Source organism: Lagopus muta, chromosome Z (genome assembly GCF_023343835.1).
Source record: "Lagopus muta isolate bLagMut1 chromosome Z, bLagMut1 primary, whole genome shotgun sequence".
Lineage (NCBI taxonomy): Eukaryota > Metazoa > Chordata > Aves > Galliformes > Phasianidae > Lagopus > Lagopus muta.
Window position 1 is genome coordinate 13,806 of NC_064472.1, and position 7,742 is coordinate 21,547.

Consider the following 7,742-nt stretch of genomic DNA (forward strand, 5'->3'; position numbering starts at 1 on the left):
CCAATAGGCAATAACAATGCTGAAATCAGCCAAATGAATCGGACCGCATTAGTCTCAAATTTGGATAGCCAATAGGCAATAACAATGCTGAAATCAGCCAAATGATCGGACCGCATTAGTCTCAAATTTGCATAGCCAATAGCCAATAACAACGCTGAAATCAGCGAAATAATCAGACCGGCCAAAATCGGCACGAGTCTCAGAGTGGCCGGGACTGAGAGCAAAAGGCCTCGGTCCGACGGCCTTGCGTCGGTTACGGGGTTGGGTTAGCCCTGCGCTAGAAACAAACAAGCAAAGCTAACCCAACCCCGTAAGCGAGGCCACGTTAGTCTCAAATTTGGATAGCCAATAGGCAATAACAACTCTAAAATCAACAAAATGATCAGACTGCATTAGTCCTCAAATTTGGATAGCCAATAGGCAATAACAATGCTGAAATCAGCCAAATGATCGGACCGCATTAGTCTCAAATTTGGATAGCCAATAGGCAATAACAATGCTGAAATCAGCCAAATGATCGGACCGCATTAGTCTCAAATTTGCATAGCCAATAGCCAATAACAACGCTGAAATCAGCGAAATAATCAGACCCGGCCAAAATCGGCACGAGTCTCAGAGTGGCCGGGACTGAGAGCAAAAGGCCTCGGTCCGACGGCCTTGCGTCGGTTACGGGGTTGGGTTAGCCCTGCGCTAGAAACAAACAAGCAAAGCTAACCCAACCCCGTAAGCGAGGCCACGTTAGTCTCAAATTTGGATAGCCAATAGGCAATAACAAGGCTGAAATCAGCCAAATGATCGGACCGCATTAGTCTCAAATTTGGATAGCCAATAGGCAATAACAATGCTGAAATCAGCCAAATGATCGGACCGCATTAGTCCTCAAATTTGATAGCCAATAGGCAATAACAATGCTGAAATCAGCCAAATGATCAGACCGCATTAGTCTCAAATTTGGAAAGCCAAAAGCCAATTCTGGCGCTGAAATCAGCGCAATGATTGGACCGGGCAAAGGGGCTGCCCGTGGCTTGGATAGTTTTACACTCTGTTGGATAAGGAAAAGGCTGGAGAGCCGTGCTCAACAGGCGGTGGTCGACGGAGTGAAGTCCAGCTGGAGACCTGTTACAAGTGGTGTCCCCCAGGTGTCGGTGCTGGGGCCCATCCTGTTTAATATCTTTATTGATGACTTAGATGAAGGGATTGAGTGTACCCGGAGTAAGTTTGCAGATGACACCAAGTGGGGAGGGTGTGTCGATCTGCCTGAGGGCAGGGAAGCCCTGCAGAGGGATCTAGGTAACCTGGATCGCTGACCTGAGATGAATGGGATGAGCTTTAACAAGGCCAAGAGTCGGGTTCTGCACTTTGGCCACAACAACCCTAGGCAGCGTGACAGCCTTGAGGATGAGTGGTGGGATGATTGTGAAGAGGAAAGGGACCTTGGGGTGTTGGTTGATGCTCGGCTGAACATGAGCCGACCTTGGGGTGTTGGTTGATGCTCGGCTGAACATGAGCCGACAGGGTGCCCAAGTGGCCAAGAGGGCCGACGGCATCCTGGCCTGCATTAGAAATAGTGTGGCCAGCAGGAGCAGGGAGGTGATCATCCCCCTTTACTCAGCAGTGGTGAGGCCGCACCTCGAGTACTGTGTTCAGTTTTGGGGCCCCTCACTACAAGAAAGACATTGAGGCCCTGGAGCGTGTCCAGAGAAGGGCAACGAAACTGGTGAGGGGTCTGGAGCACAAGTCTTATGAGGAGAGGCTGAAGGAGCTGGGATTGTTCAGTGTGGAGAAGAGGAGGCTCAGGGGACTCTACAACTTCCTGAAGGGAGGCTGTAGTGCAAAAGGGTCCGACCTCTTCTCCCAGGCAAATAGTAGGACCCGAAGAAATGGCAAGAAGTCATACCAGAGGAGGTTTAGGTTGGACATTAGGAGAAACTTATTCTCTCAGACGGTGGTCAGGCACTGGAATGGCCTGCCCAGGGAGGAGGTGGAGTCGCCATCCCTGGCGGGGTTCAAGAGGCGCCGGGATGAGGAGCTACGAGAGATGGTCGAGTAGCTTGTGGCAATGATAAGAATGGGAGGGTGGTTGGACTAGATGATCTTGCAGGTCGTTTCCAAGCTTGTGATTCCGTAACTCTGATGTCAATCATCCGAAAGACAAGGAACTGCTGAATCCAGGCTATCGGCAGCTAGGTGCAGACCTCACTGTGCTCTCGAACTTCCTGAAGACAGAGTCTGATGAACGCACACACGTCCTCTCCTCCTGTGCAATAAAAGAGACCTGATGAAATGGCCGCAAAGTGAAAATGGAGTTCAAAACTAACTAAAGCAACCCCACCCATTTAAAGCTGACACACACACACAAATTAACCCAATACAAAACCAACCCATAAGTTCAAATGAAAAACAATGAAAAAAAACCACAAAATGTAAAGCAAAACGCAACACAACAAAGAACCTAATAAACAAACGAAGCAAATGCAAAACTTCAAGGAACGCAGAAAAAAAAAAAAAAACAACCAAAAAAAGCAAAAACACATGCAAAATCTACTCCAGCAGCCAGAGAAATCAAACACAAAAGCAAAAACTAAACCAATGAAAAACTAAGGTGACAATGAAACCAGGAAAAGAACCAAGAAAACACTAAGTAAAAAAAAAAAAAAAACCAAAAAAAACCAGCCCAAAGCCACAACCATACACAAAACCTAACACAACAAAAACCCAAAGCCAAACAAAATAAACACCATCAGAGAACAAATGAAAACACTAAGGCAACACTCAAACATAACACAAATCAAAGAGGAAAACAAACAAAAATCCAAGGAAACCAAACCAAAAACCATACAGATACAAAACATACTCAAATGGAAACAAAAGGGCAACATGTGAGGAGCAAGGCAAGGCAAGACTCAAATGGAAACACAAAGACAAGACGCAAATGTAACATATATCAAAGATAAGAACAAAGAAAAAAAATCCAGGGAAAGCTAAACAAAAAGCATAGATACAAAAGGTACTCAAATGCAAAGAAAAAAATCAGCACATGACATGCAAGGCGAGCCCAAAATGAAACGAGGCGCAAGGCGAGCCCAAAAGAAATGAGGCGCAAATGGAAACACTAAGACAAGACAAGATGCAAATGTAACACATATCAAAGAGAAGAACAAAGAAAAAAATCCACGGAAAGCTAAACAAAAAGCATTCAGATACAAAATGTACTCAAATGCAAAGAAAAAAATCAGCACATGACATGCAAGGCGAGGCCAAAATGAAACGAGGCGCAAAACAAGTCCAAAAGAAATGAGGCGCAAATGGAAACACTAAGACACAAATGTAATACAAATCAAAGACAAGAACAAAAAAAAAATCCAGGGAAAGCTAAACAAATAGCATACAGACACAAAATGTACTCCAATGCAAAGAAAAAGACAGCACATGACATGCAAGGCGAGTCCAAAAGAAAACGAGGCGCAAGGCGAGTCCAAAAGAAAACGAGGCGCAAGGCGAGTCCAAAAGAAAACGAGGCGCAAGGCGAGTCCAAAAGAAAACGAGGCGCAAGGCAAGGCCAAAAGAAAATGAGGCGCAAGGCGAGGCCAAAAGAAAACGAGGCCCAAAAGGAAACACTAAGACAAGACAAGATGCAAATGTAACACATATCAAAGAGAAGAACAAAGAAAAAAATCCAGGGAAAGCTAAACAAAAAGCATACAGATACAAAATGTACTCAAATGCAAAGAAAAAAATCAGCACATGACATGCAAGGCGAGGCCAAAATGAAACGAGGCGCAAAACGAGTCCAAAAGAAATGAGGCGCAAATGGAAACACTAAGACACAAATGTAATACAAATCAAAGACAAGAACAAAGAAAAAAATCCAGGGAAAGCTAAACAAATAGCATACAGACACAAAATGTACTCCAATGCAAAGAAAAAGACAGCACATGACATGCAAGGCGAGTCCAAAAGAAAACGAGGCGCAAGGCGAGTCCAAAAGAAAACGAGGCGCAAGGCGAGGTCAAAACAAACGAGGCACAAGGCGAGGCCAAAAGAAAACGAGGCGCAAGGCGAGTCCAAAAGAAAACGAGGCGCAAGGCGTGTCCAAAAGAAAAGGAGGCGCAAGGCGTGTCCAAAAGAAAAGGAGGCGCAAGGCGAGTCCAAAAGAAAAGGAGGCGCAAGGCGAGGCCAAAAGAAAAGGAGGCGCAAGGCGAGGCCAAAAGAAAAGGAGGCGCAAGGCGAGGCCAAAAGAAAAGGAGGCGCAAGGCGAGGCCAAAAGAAAAGGAGGGCGCAAGGCGAGGCCAAAAGAAAAGGAGGCGCAAGGCGAGGCCAAAAGAAAAGGAGGCGCAAGGCGAGGCCAAAAGAAAAAGGAGGCGCAAGGCGAGGCCAAAAGAAAAGGAGGCGCAAGGCGAGGCCAAAAGAAAAGGAGGCGCAAATGGAAACACTAAGACAAGACAAGATGCAAATGTAACACATATCAAAGAGAAGAACAAAGAAAAAAATCCACGGAAAGCTAAACAAAAAGCATACAGATACAAAATGTACTCAAATGCAAAGAAAAAAAATCAGCACATGACATGCAAGGCGAGGTCAAAATGAAACGAGGCGCAAAACGAGTCCAAAAAGAAATGAGGCGCAAATGTAAACACTAAGGACACAAATGTAATACAAATCAAAGACAAGAACAAAGAAAAAAATCCAGGGAAAGCTAAACAAATAGCATACAGACAAAAATGTACTCCAATGCAAAGAAAAAGACAGCACATGACATGCAAGGCGAGGCCAAAATGAAACGAGGGCGCAAAACAAGTCCAAAAGAAATGAGGCGCAAATGGAAACACTAAGACACAAATGTAATACAAATCAAAGACAAGAACAAAGAAAAAAAATCCAGGGAAAGCTAAACAAATAGCATACAGACACAAAATGTACTCCAATGCAAAGAAAAAGACAGCACATGACATGCAAGGCGAGTCCAAAAGAAAACGAGGCGCAAGGCGAGTCCAAAAGAAAACGAGGCGCAAGGCATCGCCAAAAGGAAACGAAGCGCAATGGAAACACTAAGACAAGACGCAAATGTAACACGTATCAAAGAGAAGAACAAAAGAAAAAAAATCCAGGGAAACCTAACCAAAAAGCATACAAACACAAAATGCACTCAAATGCAAAGAAAAAGACTACATGTGACATGCAAAGCGAGGCAAAATGAAATGAAGCGCAAGGCGAGGCAAAGTGAAACTTGAAAGAAAACCAAAAGCAAAAACTGTGGAAAACAACCTAAAAAACCAAAAGAAAACACAAAGCCGAACCCCATACCCAGCAAAACAAAACACATGAAATGCAAAAGACTACACCGACTGCTACAATGAACTCGGAACATACCGCTCATGAATAATAAAATCCAACACAAAATAAAGAAAAAACCTCACAGAAAGTACATAAAGAAGTAAAAAGCAACACACAAAGAACTCAACAACTAACCGAATAGAGAAAACAAAAACTTGCACAGAATGCAGAGACAAAAGTAAACAAAGCAACTAAAATGCTAAACCAAAGCCAAAAGAAACTCAAAGATAAGACAGATACAAAACAAAACAGATAGCAGGCAGAAAAAGCAACCGAAACTGACAGGCAAAACCAACACTATGCAAAGAAAATGGGGGACAAAAAAAAAACAAAACAGAAAAAGGCAGAAAACAAAATGAAAACAAGGAAACCAGTAATGGATCCCAACTTCTTAACAAATACCAGGATAAACTACCAAACATTCAAACTCTTAAGTATATACGCTGCACTTACCTCTTAGGTAAACCACCGCTAACTCACGTGATGAAGAACCCGAGCCTCTACAAGAGGTGGAATTCGCTGTTGCACTGCAGATTTCAGAATGGCTGCAAATATCACCAGCGCTCGAAAACCCCGGGAGGAAGCTACGCCTCTCCAGAACAGCCTGTTGAACAGTGAGAAACATGAACAACAGAACGCAACTTGTTCCAGCTTGCCCCCCTTGGAAAAAAAAACAATGCTCCTCAGGGCCCCCCATCTGAAAAAGACACCCCGACATCCTACCCCCCAAAGCAGCATATAACATCAGAGTTGTAGCAGAGATTTCTGTTAACGCTCAAGCCTCATCACAGAGTCAAACTACAACCTTATCCATAATCATTAAGAACACAAACTTACTCTTTTCATAAAGCAAATTTGTAGCGCCCCACAGTCACTTTGGAACACTTAAACCACAGACTCCACTTCCAATCTACCTGCACGCAAAATGAAGCAACAGACAGAACATCCTCTTCACCTCAGAAAACGATGCACGCCATTCTGCCCCAGAAAACAACCTGGAAAAGAAAAAACAGAGAAAAATCAGTCACAAGAAAAAAACAAAACCAAATACAAAGCAAAAAATTACAGACGCCAAGACAGACACCACTGTGCAAAAACCCAGTGCATCAGGAAACCAAAACACAAAAAGGAAGCAAAATAGTTGAAATACAGTTAAAAACCACACACCGAGAACGAAAGAACTCACCTTGAGCGCAGTATCCGACGTTTTGAGGGGCACCTACAGCACAGCCGCTCCCGGCGCACACGCCACGCGAGAACCGCGGCAAACCGCTCGGGGCACGGCTGGTCCGGCAGAGCACCCCGGCCAGAGCACGTGGACACGGTCCAGCACAGCAACAGAGCCCGCGAAAGCCGCTCCGGCAGAGCCCCCCCCCCCCCCCCCCCCCCCCCCCCCCCCACACCCCCAAAGCCGCTCCGGCAGAGCCCCCCCCCCCCACCACCAAAGCCCGCTCCGGCAGAGCCCCCCACCGCCGAAGGCCGCTCCGGCAGAGCCCCCCCACCGCCGAAGCCGCTCCGGCAGAGGCCACGTGGAAGCGCTCCGGCAGAGCTCCCCCCACACCAAAGCCGCTCCGGCAGAGCCACGTAGAGCCGCTCCGGCAGAAGGCCCCCCCCCCCCCCGCGCCAAAGCTGCTCCGGTAGAGCCACGTGGAGCCGCTCCGGCAGAGCCCCCCCCCCGCGCCAAAGCTGCTCCGGTAGAGCCACGTGGAGCCGCTCCGGCAGAGCCCCCCCCCCCGCGCCAAAGCTGCTCCGGTAGAGCCACGTGGAGCCGCTCCGGCAGAGCCCCCCCCCCCCCACCCAAAGCCGCTCCGGCAGAGCCACGTGGAGCCGCTCCGGCAGAGCCCCCCCCCCCCACCAAAGGCCGCTCCCGGCAGAGCCACGTGGAGCCGCTCCGGCAGAGCCCCCCCCCCCCCCCACCAAAGCCGCTCCGGCTGAGCCACGTGGAGCCGCTCCGGCAGAGCCCCCCCCCCACCAAAGCCGCTCCGGTAGATCCACGGGGAGCCGCTCCGGCAGAGCCCCCCCCCCCCCCCCCACCCCCCCCCCAAAGCCGCTCCGCACAGCCGCGGCAACCCTACCGGACTCCCAGAGACAGCAGCGCACCGTCCGTTCCGAAGGAGTCCGAGGAGCGTCTGAGCGCCTTCTGCCGAGAGCGCTGCTTTTCAATGCCGGCGGAGGGGCGGAGCCAATGACGTGGCAGAGCGAAAGACGTACACGTGTTCCAAAGGGGCGGGGAGGGGGCGGGGCCACGGTGCCGATTCGATCTGCGTACTGGAAACTGCGGGAAGTTTCGAGAAGGTGGGGACGACCGCGGGGGAACGGGGGGACCTGCGGCGGGGGGGGGCGCTGACCGCGACGAGGGGGGGGGGGGGGGGTGACGACTGCGGGGGGATGGAAGCGAGTGGAGCGGC

At 48.6% G+C, this 7,742-nt stretch overlaps 1 long non-coding RNA gene across 1 annotated transcript; it reads right to left on the minus strand.

Annotated features, from left to right (window-relative positions):
* Nucleotides 1–899: 899 nt before the first annotated feature.
* LOC125687101 (uncharacterized) lies at nucleotides 900–7,479 on the minus strand. The gene is made up of 5 exons (XR_007373964.1): nucleotides 7,410–7,479; nucleotides 6,249–6,329; nucleotides 5,788–5,938; nucleotides 1,474–2,257; nucleotides 900–1,433 (listed from the first exon to the last, which is right to left on the minus strand). It is a non-coding gene; the product is annotated as an uncharacterized LOC125687101 (long non-coding RNA).
* Between the last annotated feature and the right edge of the window lie 263 nt (nucleotides 7,480–7,742).